General features: G+C 44.5%; 1 protein-coding gene and 1 long non-coding RNA gene across 14 annotated transcripts in view; one reads left to right on the forward strand and one right to left on the reverse strand.

Annotated features, from left to right (window-relative positions):
- LOC147598712 (uncharacterized) overlaps nucleotides 1-2026 on the forward strand; it is a 76479-nt gene extending 74453 nt beyond the window's left edge. For both annotated transcript variants that reach the window (XR_015260345.1, XR_015260347.1), the window contains one exon: nucleotides 1685-2026. This is a non-coding gene — a long non-coding RNA (uncharacterized LOC147598712). The remainder of the gene's footprint in view (nucleotides 1-1684) is intronic.
- The window catches only part of ADNP (activity dependent neuroprotector homeobox), a 31778-nt gene extending 20776 nt beyond the window's left edge, over nucleotides 1-11002 (reverse strand). Inside the window, exons 1-4 of one of the 12 annotated variants that reach the window (XM_086760793.1) lie at nucleotides 8878-9452; nucleotides 7872-7921; nucleotides 5505-5623; nucleotides 353-508 (exon numbers count right to left, since the gene is read on the reverse strand). The gene's annotated coding sequence lies outside the window, so the exon portion shown is untranslated. Of the gene's footprint in view, nucleotides 1-352; nucleotides 512-2604; nucleotides 2703-5504; nucleotides 5624-7871; nucleotides 7922-8877; nucleotides 9453-10432; nucleotides 10684-10840 lie in introns of those variants that run through there. The other 11 variants (XM_086760792.1, XM_086760800.1, XM_086760795.1 and 8 more) reach the window with 11 other exon arrangements.
- Nucleotides 11003-15858: the final 4856 nt, after the last annotated feature.

Consider the following 15858-nt stretch of genomic DNA (forward strand, 5'->3'; position numbering starts at 1 on the left):
TTTTTCCCCAGTTTGTTTCAGCATGAGAGTGCTTCAAGCAGTCTGGTCATTTCTCTTGTAGTCTAAATCATCTTTCACTTTTGCCTCTGTTGGTTTTAATAAACCAAAAGTGGAGGGAGAAGTTTAAACCAGAAAACTAATATGCAGTGACACTGCCAGACTGATTGAGCTCAAAGCCCCCCACACTCCCAATTTTTCTAGAGTTCAAGTTGGTGTTCCTTTAAGTTCAAAATGTCCAAACATCAGAAGTAAACAGTCAGAACTATTCTTTCAACTATTTTTTGCCCATACGTCATCAAATGAAAATCTTAACTTTTCCCAATCTATTCAGTACATATTATGAGGCATTTACCTCCAAAATTAATGGTGCTTGGGCGTCTCAGACTCATTGGACAAGTTTCATGCAAAAGCCTCCAAAAATAATTCTCCTTCCAGAATGCCCACCTCAGCGATTATATTACACCTACTGTGTGAGGCCAAAGCCCGGACACAGAAGAAGGATCATATCCTGCTGTACAAAACAAAGTGTTAAAGACAAGAGATAAGAAATGTAATAAGGGCAATCTTACATTTACAACGTACGTTTCATTGCGAAGGACTCCAAAGCTAATTATAAACCACATTTACGATACCTTCACTGACACAGAGCTACTGTAGAGCACACTCCAGAAAGTTAACAGTGCTGCAGGAACTTTTAGTAGGTTTGTGGCTTAAAGAGATTCCACTGGATGATGCTACCTGAGGAATATTTTAGTGCTCAGATTTCAATTAAGTTACCCAATACAGAAATCCAGCAGGATACAAAGATGAATGCTCCTATTCACACTTCATATAACCTTCTGACTGAAGTGGTTCAGAGTTCAGTTTACACCTCATCTGAGGTATCAGTACTAGCAGCATAGCTGAACCCTGTATAGATGAGGTACACTTCGTGAAATACCAACAGCGCTTCCTTGTGCAGGTAGTTTTTCCTAGAAGGTTCCCATACACAATCTCACCTCAAATTACAAGATTATGGGAGATCAAACAGGTAACATGGCTGTCAGCCACAACCCTAGGGACATACATTCATTTGGGAAGTATTCAGATTAAGGTTTTTAGTTTCAATGCTGCTAGTAGGAGGATGTGAAGTAAACTATTTTGGGTAATGGCATATAAATTATTATGCTTCTGTAGGAAGACTGATACCTCTTCAACTCACATCACCCACAGACAGAAACTCAGTCTTGAACAGAGTGGAAACACAACACAAAACATTAGTATCATGAAGTCTGGAACAACCATATCTAAAGTTTAAAAAAGGCAAAATTTGATGAGTCATTTATAATTACTTTTCCAAGTAATAGGAGTTTTTACTCTTGAAGATTGTTAGATTTTAATCTGTTGATTATTCAGATAGAGCATCTACAGCTTAAAGTATAGATTGTTTTTCTTCAGCAAGTATGGTTTTAAGAGAAGATACTAAAATGTTCTAAAAAATTTAATGACAAAATTCTTAAAACACTTCACATTGAGGCAAAACAAAATATTGCATATGCTTTAACAAGACCACTAGCCATATCTTCAAATAGGTAAAGGTGATGGGTTATTTTGTTTCATACTGGATTATTTTCTAACTAGAATTTGCGGCCCTGTATCTCTACCAAGTCCAAATTATCTCTCTCCTACTGAATCCTCACTGCAGAAAGCACACTTCTGGAGGAGGACCGACCAGCCTCGACAGCAGATCAGTGACAATGAGCGCATCAGCCTGAAGATACAAATACTGAGCACAGGGAAATACTCCATCCTATACTGGGCCTCCCAAAGACCGAGTATCATTTCCCTGCATTGCGTTGCTGACGAGAATTACCAAGCATCTGGTATTTTTCTGACTTTATATAATCCAAAACTCTTGTTTTAGCCCTTATTTTGCTAGTATTTTAAGTTGAAGTAGTTATTGGTTTACATATAACAGCGCAACATAATAGTATATATCAGACCTGGCAGCAGCTGTATGTTCCTTAAACAAGACTGTTTCTTGATACTGCGTTTTTTATCTCCCTATTCCAACTGCATTTAAAATAAGGTCTACTTTTAATGATTTGTTCAACTAACTGCATTTAATAGCATGCTCTAAAAATCCACCCAAGAAATAGATTTGCAAAGAAGGCTGTTAGTGCAACATTGAGTGAAATCTCTTAAAATACACGAAAAATACGCAAGAAAATTAACCTATGGTTCCCACAGCAATAAAAAAGCAGCCTCCTCAGGTAAGCAGGTTAAATGATGCTATACAGTATGATGGTGTATAATATTCTGTATTCACATGAGGACAATGATGGCCTGTCCCTGCAGCAAGGCAGAGGCTAGGACTCTGGGACCTGACAATTCCAGGACAGCTGAGCAAGGAAAAGTGATAGTCAGGAAGCAGAAAGGTATCTCAGAGAAGAGTGAGCAAATTTAAAGTATTAGGAGTAGAAACATCAGGTAGAATAGAGAAGCTGGAAGAACTGAAAACTACCAAAAACTTCCTTGAAAAGGTAAGAGTTGCAACTAAGTATCTCCCCTCCCTGCACTGAGCGAATACAGAGGCTACTCCCAACACATCTATCACTGGCTTACATTAAGCATTTTCACTTTCTTCTGTTGGACTCTTCTCTTTTCTCCTTATTTAAGCATTTCTGGTGTAGTTTTCAGAGGGCTGTGCACCCACATCTCCTGTGAAGGTAATGAGATTTGCAGTTTAACAGCACATCTGAAATGCTAGACAACTAAGGGCTCACTGTTCAAATCCACTATAATCCTAGGGTGGAGGCTGTTTTATAACATCATGGGCTCTATTCTCATGGCAACATTTTAAACAGAGAGCACCTCCTCAGCCTTATCAGCTCAACCATCTGCAACACTGAGCTTCTGCCCATGTAACAAGATGGTCTTCAGCTAACTTCTGCCTAAACACCCCTCAACTCCAACTAGATAACTGTGTGCACAGCTGCCACGTTAGACCCAGCACTTAAATTCAACCTTCAGCTAGGACAGGCCCGCAGGCCCTTTAACTTGTTTATATAGCCAAGGTCCTTTAACTTCTGTCTATATCCAAAACAGGACTGGGCACCTTAGAAAGATATAAAGTGAAGAGAAAACCCAAATCAAACCCTCTGGAAAAACCTGACATGTTGTTTTAAAACTAAGATTATCAGAACTGAAGGAAATCAACAAATGTATTTTGCTGTCTGGCCAAAACATTGTAAAACTTTTGCAGCACTGTGCACATGAAACCACCTCAACTCCTCCTCACAAATAGTCTATTTCTTAAAAGTTCCTTTATCAAAAAAAAAAAAAAAAAACAACAAAAAAATGTAAAAATATTTTTACATCGCTTCAGAGATTAAATCAGCTGCCTCCAAAAAAAATTCAGGTTGTGTCAAACAAAAAGGACTGTTCCACAGCAGTTATCTGGACATCCTATGTCCATTCCTTCAGGGGAGGAGGTAGATCCATCTAAAATGTAGCACTAAAAAAAAACCTCACTTAAAATCCCTTGGAGGAGAGTCTTAGTCTAAAACCCTAAACATGCTGTTTCAGTAGTTATATGCAATTTTCAGCAAGGGCTTATGAAACTCGGTTTTTCCTTTTTTTTTTTTTTTTGAGCTTACTGTCTACCTGCAGCTTGGTGACTCTTGCATTAAGAACTCCAACTTCCCCTTGGAGGAAAAACTTCTATGTAAGAGAGCTCTAGTGAAAGAAATCAGTAAGGCTGATATGTCTTACTCTCCATTCATTTCTTCTGTAAAACTTAAAAAAAATATCTTCTGCAGTCAGGGATCATCTAAGTCATTCACACACTTCCCATTCTTGCTCGATTTCTGGAATTTTCCACTGGTGCCAGAAGCTCCATCTGGTGGGTGTGTACACTAACTGCAAAACTGAAAAAGAATTAACTATTTCCTTATCAACTTTTGTTTAGTAGTAAAAGTTCTGTATGCTGTTTAATTTCTATGCCTCAGTATATAAAAAATGGCCAAATTTTGATTGCTCTGGGAACCACAACTCCTTATGTCTATTCTTAATTAATAATCTGCTACCTTACATTGCTGGGAATTTCTGTTGTTTTTTTTTTTTCGTTTTGATGACATAGGCAGAAGCATGTTAAAGAATGCTGTTAGCTACATTTTAATGTTTTCTAAAGAAGGCTCTTTTGAACACACATGATAAAAACCACATCAATTCTGGCAATCTCTACTGCATTCTGAAAAGCAGTTTTTAAACTGCATCCATTCTCTAGGGCATGCTATACTTCAGCATATAGGAAATTTTAAATTAGAGGCACTAGCAGCTCAAGAAGCAGGCTTACACACCTACCCCCCATCTTTAATATAATTTTTTAACTGTTCAAGATCTCCAAAGATAAATGTTTATATCCATCCACATATGTACAGTGAAATCACTATGTATACATATTCAATATGAAAGCCTCACTTGTTTAGGGCTATTTCTTAAAGATTTCCGTTTGAAATGTAATAAAGCCTGCACATCTTACTGAAATTTGAAATTGAGACTGGAAATCACTGAAGCACAAAGGCTATTATTTGTGTACACCATGATATCCACACTTCAGTGATCTGGAAAAAAGGCTGCATGAATATGTTTTACAATTCCAAAATAATCCTCATCTAGATTGTAACTAAGCATGGATAATCTCAGAATAAAAATAATTTTTGAAATATAAGCATGTTTCATGAATTAGCAGTTACCATTTAAATTAAATCAAGAATAATCTTGAAATTTTCAATTAAAAGCTCACAAAAACATTTGTGTAAATAAAAAAGCAGCATAGAAGTCTCTGTAAAATGTGCAAGAACTAAACCATGTAATCAGTGTACATGTAATTTATGATTGGATTACACTGATTGTGAAACTGCAATCAGATTAGACTGCAAGTTAAAACAGTTGTCCTGTCTTCTCTGTGTCATGTTTCCCTGCCATCACCACTGCGTCAGTAGCCAGAGCAGAGACCTGATCCAACTGAAAAGGAGTGTTTCAGGCAGAGTAGTCACCCACCCAAATAAAAGTGCTAGGACTGGTACAAGGTGGCAGGAAGCGTGGCTCATACCACCCCTTCCAGTGGCAGCACAGACACAGATGTATTTAAACCAATAGTGAAACTGCATCCCTTAGTGTGTCCTAGCTAGTAAAATGCATTGCTTGCATGCTGGTAGAAGTGGCAGAACAAATCAGCAAAACAAAAGAGAGCATACAAATACTTTTACAAGCTCATCCAAAACCCTGCCAATACATGCTTTCTCAGATAGTAGATATATTAGATATTGAAAGGCTCTCGCCAACTGGCTAGCATCTGAGTATTTAAAGTGTAAAAATAGTCTGTGAAGTAGGCTGATGCTAATTGTTTTTCCTTTGCCTTACCACTTCACACACACTATGCACAAATGCTCGCGTTACCTGATTGGGTAAAGTCTGTAAACAAGAGCTTAAAATCAGTCTTACCACTTCACATTTCTTACCTCTTTCCCTTTCTAAGCATAGCTCCCAAGTGTTCCAGTCCCTGACTACATTCCAGCGTTAATCCACCTCAGCTACTGCTGTCTTCAGTCTGACTCAGGAACCTTCGATATTCAAAAGGCTTCATAGCAGCAGCAGCAGGAATGGGGAAACAAAACAAAACAAAAAGATCACAAACTTAAGTTTTACTTTGGGGGGGGGGGGGGGGGGGAAGCATTTTAAGACAATTATTTTGCCTACTTAGATTTCAAGAGACATTTTGCCCCCTTACTGTTGCTGCTATGAATCTGCTTTACTAACGATTTCTTTGGCCCAGCTGCAGCACAAGCTAAGAACTATCAGATCCAGAGTCATCAAAACAAAGAGTCACATCAGAAATAAATACACAGACGAGGTAAAAAAGGTGTGAAAGGAAGAATGCCTGAAGGCTGAGGCCTGAAAGAGAGAAGAGGAACTGGGGCTAGGGAAGAAACCCCAAACAGTGAAGCCAGGCTTGAGAGCATGCCCTTTCCTAGGTTTAAATGACTGGATGAGCTGATGAGTATTACTTCAGTGGACAGGCTGTTTACACAGTTACTTAGTTTCTGTTTCTTGTAAATGGTTTTAGATACTACTTGAGAAGTAGATTTTAAATGAAATATTTTGCTACATGAGTTGGATAGCCAAGAACCTGCAGGTGAGATGTGTTCAGAGTCAACCACACAGGTTTAGGACCCAACAGCCAGTATCAGTTTTCATCCAAATCATCTTTAATGCCACCTTAAAAAAAAAAAAGTAAGGATATAAATGGTGGTAACTGAAAGTGACTCATTGCAGACAAAAATGGTATTTATTCCACTCTTATTCAAAACCATCAACTGTCATACACACTGAAAAGCACTAATGTGAAATAAGAGCGAGACACTAAATTCAAACCTCATGTTTCCCTTTCAACATCAGCTAGCTATAGTGCAGCTCTGAACAATGCAGTTTTTTCCTTGAGGCATATGGCCCTCAGGTAGATAAATAAGAGTTACACCCTCTCTAAAAATGTCTTTATTCAAATCTAGAACATATGTTTGTTTTTTATACCAGATCTAAGTACTTCCTGAAAGCTCAAAATGAACAGGTCAGTTTGGCCATCCCGACTAGGAAAGCAAGGGCATTCTTCCCAAAACGTGTCAGGCGAGTCAAGACAAACCTTCTACACACACACAGAAGGCATAGGATTTTTTTAAAAAACTAAATTAAGACAATCAGAAGTAATTTCTCTTCCAATGCATATACAGACATTTACATTACACTATCCATAAAGCAGTACCTTCTATTCTCATCTCCATGGCTTATATTATTAGGAAACATACACTTATAACATACTTAAGGACTACCCCTACATTAACAATTATACTGTTACAATTATATTAATAAAAAAACATACCAAACATATATATATAAAAAAAATTCTAAGCATAGAGCAAATCTTAATATAAACAAAAATACTGTAGTGCTTGTTTAGATGCAGGCCAGCATAGTCAGCTGTTATCTTTTTTAAGCAAGCACGTTACATGCATCTTGAAAATCCCAGCAAACATTGCATTATTAATATACAAACTCAGCTGAACTAATAATTTAAAAAAATACCCCATCTTTGCCCATGCAGATAAAGCAGATCAAATGGCACCTGTGGACCACACTCATCAGCTGATCAAGTGCAGCCCTATAGCTATTCACTGCCTCTCTCCTGCCACCCACATCCTACAGACTTGAAACTACGATCCTCATCGTATCTGGTACTGTTTTGTTAATTCCCGATGTATAAAATTTTGTCTCTCAAACCAACTTCAAGTAGTGGAGGAAAGACAACTTCCCCTTTCTGGAAGAAAAAAAACCAAACAACACAATCCCCCCTATCTAGGCACTAAATCTTATTTGCAGCCACCTTAAAATAAATACATTAACCCATGAGCACTGTCTTTGCTCCCACAAAATAATTTGTTCCAATTTCTTTCTTTACATCAATCAAATCAGCTGCCACCTTAATAAAACGTTATAAAATACACATTTGGACTAAATGACTTTTGACTACTGATAAGATTCTGATATGGTTATGTATTCCAGAAATGTTACTTAAAATTTTAATATTTACTTTCAATATTTACTATTATTATGGAGTGGTAAAGCTGAGTTGGGAATAATCACCTATTATTCACTCTGCAGTGTGTCACAAGCACAACTTACCTTCCACAGAAAATTTGTACGTGCCTTCATCTAGAATTTAATAGTGAATTCTGCAACTGTAGAGTTCAGTTTGGTAAGTACCTAACAAATGATACTTTACACTACTACAGCTTAATTAAAAATCTGTTGTAATCACTGTAAGTGACACATACCAATTCTGAAAATGCTAATTGGCATCTTCTGACAACTTGTAACTTCTATCCTACATATACAGAAAAAAAAAAAAAAGTTATTCATCTCATCCTGAGGAGCACATACAGTCTTCCTAGGTGTTTTGTTTGCGCAGCTGATGCTTAACACTGTAGGGCATGAACTTTCCAAAACAGTCAAGAAGTTCCTCTCCTGTGAAGGCTTTTCATTCCTAAGCACTTTGAGCAGCAGACACTGTTCGCTACTTGTCTGTCTTACCTACAGGAAAACGCAGCCACCTTTTACATTTCCCATCCCTTGCATATCCAAAAAGCATCTCCTCCTAAAACTTAACACAAGTGATCTCACGGGCTCTTAATGACTTTTAAACTCTGGTAGTTCCACACAATATACTTTCATGCACAAGTACTAGCAATTTAAACAGATACCTTCTATAAACCTGTCTGATGGACTACCACTTCAAGTTTAAAAAAAAAATAAAATTCTTTCAGTAGCAGGGCACTAAAAATATATGAGTTTGCACTGATCTCAGAAAGTTGTCCCCAAACACTGGAAGCATCTCATTTCAATTAGATACCAAAAAGTAATTTTTAAAAGTTAATTAAGAAATAATATTAATTTTAGTAAAGGGCAGCTTAGTATTAGAAAAAAAAAACAGTACAAAAACATTTGGCTTAGTATTACTTTTGGAGGAAAACAAGTTATTCATCGTGTGTCAAAAAGGACACCTCTATTTTTATTGAGTTTAAGTATCTAATAATCTTCAGGAAAGGTAATAATCATGTTACAACCCATCAGCCTCAAGTGCAATTTTGTTAATAATAGGGTGTTTCTATTGTTGTCTCTTCTTAATCTTTTCAACACATATCACAGTAGATGTCGATCTGCTGATATCAAATTGCTGCCCAACATCTGCAAATGCATATCTAAAAAGGAATCAAGCTTTTTGTTATTTAAAAATAAAAAAAGTTTCTCCATTTTTCAAACAGGATAATCCATCTTTCTCACCTAGAAGGATGGCAACATGTAATTATTACAGTCACCAGAGTCCCCAAGTGAAAGTTTTTCCGAGTAGCTGAGACCCCGCAAGAGGAAACAACGCTGGTGGCCTGCAGCACGTACAGGCTGTGCTACACAGGAGCCTGCTAAGGTTGGTCCGTGCTACCCTGACAGGCAGGAATCATGTGTCTCCATTATCTCACACCTTGTACCTCCGAGTAGAAACAGAAAATAGTATAAATAAAAACATAGGTAGTAAAAATAACCTTAAGAAAAAAAAAAAATCATTCCTAAGCATTCGGGGCAGGGGGAATTTCTCTAAAAGAAATGAGAACCTCCTTCACACCTACCAAATGTCTTAAATACATCCAATAAACAAAGAATATCAAAACATCCAAAAGCCCAGTTATCCGGACTCTCGCTATGGCCCCAGACAAAGCACCCAATGCTTTAGCAACGGCTAGCACGGTAAGTTTAGCACTGCAGCCATGCGCTCGGAATGCGTGAAAAAAGCCATGCAAGTTCATAAAGCCAGTGGCACAACAAGCCACAACCAAGTTCTGACACAACTAACATCCTCCACCCAGCTTCGGGTACAAACCTTGCAAACCCGCCCGAAATCCTCCATGTGCTCCAGATTTTCTCGACCCCCCCCCCCCACCCCGCTCACCCAGCGCGGGCTCCCGCCGCCGCCCCCCCCCCCCCCCCCGCCCCTTCCCCTGCCAGCCCCGGTGCTGCCCTCCAACCGCTACGGCGGCCCCTGCACCGGGCGGGCGAGCTCGGCTCCGCGACCTCGGGCAGGACAGCGGGGCCCGTCCCGCCTGGTGCTGGGGGCCGGGGCGCGGCGGCGAGGCCGGGGCAGCGCCGGTGGCGGGGCCGCAGACGGCGCTTTGCGGCCGCCCCCCTCCCAACCCCGCCGCAGCCCTGCCCGGCGCGGGGAGGGCGCCCCCTACCGCCTCCCTCCCGCACTCCGCGCCGCCGCCTGGGCTGCGGTGCATTTTGGGTGGGGGCTGGTATTTTTCTCCTACGGCCATAAACCGGGAGCAACAATACCGACTTAACGGGACGGGGTGGGTGTGAGGGGGCACCACCAGCATCGCGTACGCCGTGGTACTTGTTTAGGAAACATCCCCCCCCCCTTCCCCTGCCGCCCCCGCGCCCGGACTGCAGCCGCCAGGCGAAGGGGGTGCGTGACAAGGCGGGTGCAGCTCCCGGCGGCAGAGCCAGGCTTTAGGGTTTGATTTCCCCCGCCTTTGTCTGAGGCACGGCTGTCGGTAACTATAGCCCAGGGTCGGGAAAGGAGGGATGGGTGAGCCAGCGCTGCTCCGTCCTGCAGCCGCTGCTGCGCTCCGGATACCCGCCGCGGATCGCGCCTTTTCCCGCAGGCAGAGCCACCCCGGCTGCCGCGGGGAGGCTGCTCCCCATTCATCGCACGGCAGCCAGCGCTGCTCTCCGACCTCGCTCCAGCGCCAACTCCGCCAGCGGGGACCCGCGCCCGGCTGCCGGCAGCGCCGGGATGCTGGACCCGTTCACCGACTCATCGTCCCCCTCTGCTTCGCCTTACCGCCATCGCAGCCGCTGCCGGGACACATCCATGTGTGGTCCTCCCTACCGGGAGGGGGAAGGGAGGAGGCTGGGACCGCATCTGCCGCGCGGGCCCCGGGCAGAAGGGAGGGAAGGCGGCAGCGTAGCGGTCCCCGCGCCGCCGGCCGGAGCAGAACCGGTCTCCGTAAGGCGCCGAAGTCTCTTCAACATGTGTGCAGCCGGCCGGGGGAGGGGGCCCGCCTGCCAACTCCGCAGCCCCCCCCCCCCCCTCAGCTGCAGCGGGCAGGCACGGCGCGGGGCTCCCGCCCCGCCGCCGGGCTGAGGGGACGGGGCTGCCGGGGGGCACCGGCGGGCGGAGGGAGGGAGGGAGGGGGCGGGCGGGGGCTGCCCCCGCCGGGTCGGACCGCGGACTCACGCACACACCTACCTGACCGGGGCTCTCCTCGGCAGCGAGGGCGGGCGCTCCCCCGGCACCTCTGGCTGGGGGTGGGGGTGCGCGGAGCTGCCTCCCTGGCGCCGCCCGGGTCCCTGGGCGGGCGGGCGGAGCAGAGCCGACGGCGGCGCGGGGGAGACAAAGGGGGCTGGATGGCGGGGGGGTGGGAGGGGGGAGGGGGGCGAGTGTGCAGGGGATGGCCTATGGTGAGCGGGTCCCGGGGGGCGGGGGCGGCAGCGGCTGCACTGGGCTCGGTCCCCGGGGCGGGGGGTGTGGGGCTCCGGGGCGGGGGGGGGGGGGGGGAGCTCCCTGGGCGCCCTGCAGACAATACAGCCGGGTCCCTCCTGCCCAGAACCTGCCCTGGCCAAGATGGCGGCCGAGAAAGAGCGGAAGTGACGCGAGACTCTCATTAGCATACGGGACTTATTGTCCGGCGGGAGGGGAGGGGGCCGCGCCCCGGGGGGGAGGGGGTCCGAGCCCCGCTGCATTCCGGCTGGCCTGGCCCCCATCCAGCCCCGCGGGCCGCGCCCCGCCAGCGGCGGGCGGGCGGGTTACATAACGCCGCCGAGAGGGGAAGGGTGCGGGCGCTCTCGCGAGAGAAATGGAGGGAGCCCCCGGCGGCGGGATCTACCCCGGCCCCGCTAGGAGGCGCCGCGCCCTGCGGCTGGGTTCGGAGAGGGAGCTGACGCCGCCCGGTTATCCCTCCGCCGCCCCCAGCCGGGACTACATCCTGTCCTGAGGGGCCGCCGCTGCCGGGGCGGGGGCACGCGCCTGGCGAGCGGCGCGCCCACGTGACCGCGGGGCGCGCACGTGACCGGGCGGCCCTCAGCACACGGTCTCGTGCGGCGGCGAGCGGCGGCGCCTCGGGGCGCTCCCGCCTCGCTCCTCTCCTCGCGCCGCCGGGCCTCGGCCCGCCTCCGGGGCGGGGCGGCGCCACTCCCGCGCACGGCGGCCCCCGGGGACCGGCGGCCCGCCCGGTCCCGCGCCCCAAGCCCCCGGCGCCCGCGCCTCGCCTCGCACCATGGACAGCGCAGCCGGCGGCGCGGCCTGCGGGGCAGGGGCCGTCCTCCCCCCGCCGCGCCGGTCGAGGCGGCCCGCCGCAGGCGTCGGGTGGGCGCCCGCGCCCGCTGTGCCCTGCCAGAGCCCGCTTGGTCCCGGAGGCGGGGTAAGGCGCAGGCCGGGCGCAGCCGAAGGGAGGGAGGCTTCGAGGAGGGCGAGGGCTGTTTTGGGTGCCTGGTTAGGGTCACGCGCTGCAAAACCTGTCATAAACTCTTGCGAGGTTGGTCAGGAAGTGTGGTGAGGTGACAGAGGACGTGTCTGACTGCCACACTGCCGCTCTCTGAAATCTAAATTGATCGTATTTTGGATTAATCTGCCGAAGGCGAGCACTGGCCCAAGGGTGCCAAGTTCCTGGTGAGCTTCCTGCATGCGTGTTCACACACAGGTATGCAGTAGACAGGTAACTGACTTCGCAAGTGTCGTTTTGGAGCAGGAACGTGGCGCGTGACAGGACCCCACATGCAGTTCTTCCTTGTGGATCAAGACAAGCATGCTCTTCGGCAAACGAGGCCCAATCCTATAGCACAGTTAAGAAAAAAATTCTACACTCGAAAGAGAATGGTGGCTTTTGTTACTTCAAACGTACACAAACACTTCAAGGATGCAGCAAAGTATAATTCCTTCCATCCTCAGCATTCAAAACCTTTCTGGTTTAGACTGACATGTTAAGCCTTGCAATTCTAGAATGGTGGTTTTGAATCATTGCCTGAAGTCTAAAAGCATAGAAAAGTTGTCATAAATTACTTAGACTTCATAGTACTCAAGGATCGCCTACATTTTCAAGTGACTGATTGTCTGAAAATGTGTACACTGCTGTGTTTATCACAATTCACACAAATAGCTTTTATGAAGAGTTTAGTGCCATTTTAGTCTATCTGTTAGCTTGCTTTAAGACCTTCTAGCTCAGTACAATTTAGAAGTACACTATTTGTCACTGTCTGCAAATCACACTTTTATTTCACCTGGTACTTTCATGGTATCTTCACATCAGTGGTCATAAGAAGCAGTAAGTCATGGAAAGAGGCTTTCTGTTAAAACAGAATGGAAATACACAAAACTTACCTGCAAAAACAAAGTTTGTGCTTTAGCATTAAAAGGGTTTCTAGAACTGAGGTACTTAAAAGTTCCTCTGCAATGTACGTATGTGAAATATGTCTCAACTAGGGAAAGCAAAGGAAGCCAGTTTGGTTTTTCTATAATAACTTCAATTTGCCTTCCAAGAGTAGATATTTGTTGGTGCAATTAAGAAAGTGTTGGAAAACATTTCTGAAACATGAAGTCAGTACCCTATTCAGAAGCTATCAATTAACTTCATGGCTCCTTAAGCCAGTTTGATTCTTATCGGCTAAACAGACAACCCCAAACAAGCTTTAGAACCTTCCTATTTCAAGACTTATTTATTTCTGCTTTAGCACTGACCACGTTTTATCGATCACTTATTAGTGGTGAATTATAACACACTTTTACTTACCTAACTTGTCTCTTACTGATCAGACTTCTAGAATCATAGAATGGTTTGGGTTGGAAGGGACTTTTAAAAGCCATCCAGTACAAGCCCCTGCAAGGAGCAGGGACATCTCCAACCAGATCAGGTTGCTCAGGTCTCTGTCCAGCCCTTGAATGTTCCAGGGACGGGGCATCCATGACCTCTCTGGGCAACCTGTTCCAGTGTTCCACCACCCTCAGTATAAAAGTCTTCCTTAATTTTCTTCTTAATTTTAGAAGAAAGTGAGTAATGCTTGCAGCACATTTAATACAGTATTGTTGCACATTTTTATTCTTTCCGAGAGAAAAAAAAAAAAAAACAAACCATGATGATAAACAATTCTAGAAGGCTTGGAGTCAAGAATGATAGCTACTGCAGTTGCCTCGCCTACTGAGAGCTGTATGTCCATATGATCCTTTTGGTTGTACAGAAGAATGCTTAACTGCGAAAATGAATTGTGATAACAGTAAAGAGAAAGGGAAGTTAGCAAGCACTGCTTTAGATTTGAGTCTGCAAGGCATCCTTGGGTCACTTGGTTATTATGCCTGGAAGATGGGCAAGGTTGGAGAGGATTGTCCCATTTAATTGTGTCTGTCACCACCATACTTTAGAGCTCTAGTATGGATTTTTTACACATGGAAAATAAATTTCAAAGAAAATACAGTAGCAACAGAACATATAATGGGTAAACATACAACAGCACCAGAAAAACAAATCACTGACCCATAGATCTTGTAATCTAAGGGTTGAATTTGAGCAAACATAGTGAGAAGTGTCAGAAGGTTAGAGAAACTGAGTGTAATGGAACATAATCATGCAACTGGAAATAGAAATTGTATTTGATAAATACTTAAGGGAATGAACACAACATGAAGGTATGTGAAAAGGATACAGTAGCACAAGCAGAAACAGTTGGAATCCAGGCAGAACTGAAGAAGCTTTTGGAGATCTTTCCAAGTCCTGAATTCTGGGTACAAGTGTAACTATCAGAGTAATTTTTGTATCTTGCTGTAGTTTCATGGTACTTAGAAGAAACCTCCAGATATGCCGGCAGCCGGAATAGCTGAAGATACAGTATCGTCTAACCAAGTCCTCAGTATCAACAGTATCAAGGAATTTCCAGCTCGAGACAGCACTTCCAGCTATGATGGTGGTACTCAGTCCAGAATTAAGGCCAAGATGAGTGTGGAAAACAATTTGTGAAGAGTTCAGAAACTGGAATTTGGTGTGAAAGGGAATTAAAATAGATACAGATAGAAAGAAGAGCATCAGAAGACAGAAATATTCACTCAGTGCACAAGATGGGTGATGCAGGCAAAGTTTTTTTTAAGGCAAGGGGGAGAACAACAGGAGGGAAACGTAATGTAGCAGCAGATCGAGCAAATGTGAGGCATCACTGGCTTTGGGGTAAAGTCTGCAATGACAGGGCTGAAAAAGCTGGGGGGAGGGATGAGATGGTATATGTAGAAAGCAGTCACTGAGTGATGGCCGAGATCTTGTTCTCATTTAGTTCAGTGAGAGGTTTCGTTATGACAGTTGTCAACAGTTAGCCAGTTAGAAAAGAATAATACAATTTTGTGTAGGAATATTGATTTTAAAGGTAAAATTCAAGCAGTGGGGAAGAAGGAAAAAAGGAGTCTTGGGCCTGTTTTTCTCCTGTGTGTACAGAGTGAGGCGAACAAAATAAAACAAAAGTTGATTATAATAGTCTTAATACTTTACAGAAGTGTGTATTGTTTCTCACAATAGACCATGGGCACTAGAAACATCAGTAATATCATGGCATTGTAGGAGATTAAACACTTCACACCAGATAATTAGCATTCCCAAATTGAATAGCTATAATTGAACATGTGTTGTGGTACTGATTCAGGTCCAAATTGTGCCCACATTCATAACTGTACTAGTTTAGCAGTACTACTATGTTTGTTTTTTCTTCAAATGCAAAATAATTGAGGCAACCGTCAATGGCTTTAAGCACCTAGCATAATTTATTCTATAACAAGTACAAGTTAATCCTCAGCAGCATTAAGATCCCTGGTCTCACAATGATCTTTAAGACCCATTAAGCCATCCAGCTCCTATGCTGTTTAGATGCTTCATGATCTGTCACTATTCTCTCACTTTCTTCCATGAAGATGACTTTGGGAAAAGTCACCAGGAAGGAACCAAATTTAGTCTGTATCAAGATGAAAGCAGGGAAGAACTACCCCTTGACACAGACTACTCTCCTTTTATTCCTGTTTTTTAAGAAAAATTTACTCATATTGAGCAGGTCTGTGATTAGAGCTGCTTAAGATAAGTTTGCTTAGTTGGTTGGGATAACTTGAAAGGAAGGGTTGATTCCTTAGTCAGACCAATAAGACATTTATTTGTCATAAGCAACACTTAAATTTCACTTGGAAGCTGGGCAGTCAAGTATGATGTCCTTTGGAGGTGATGCTGTACTGCCATGACAAATGACATT

The sequence above is a fragment of the Chlamydotis macqueenii genome, chromosome 16 (assembly GCF_036417535.1).
Source record: "Chlamydotis macqueenii isolate bChlMac1 chromosome 16, bChlMac1.mat, whole genome shotgun sequence".
NCBI lineage: Eukaryota > Metazoa > Chordata > Aves > Otidiformes > Otididae > Chlamydotis > Chlamydotis macqueenii.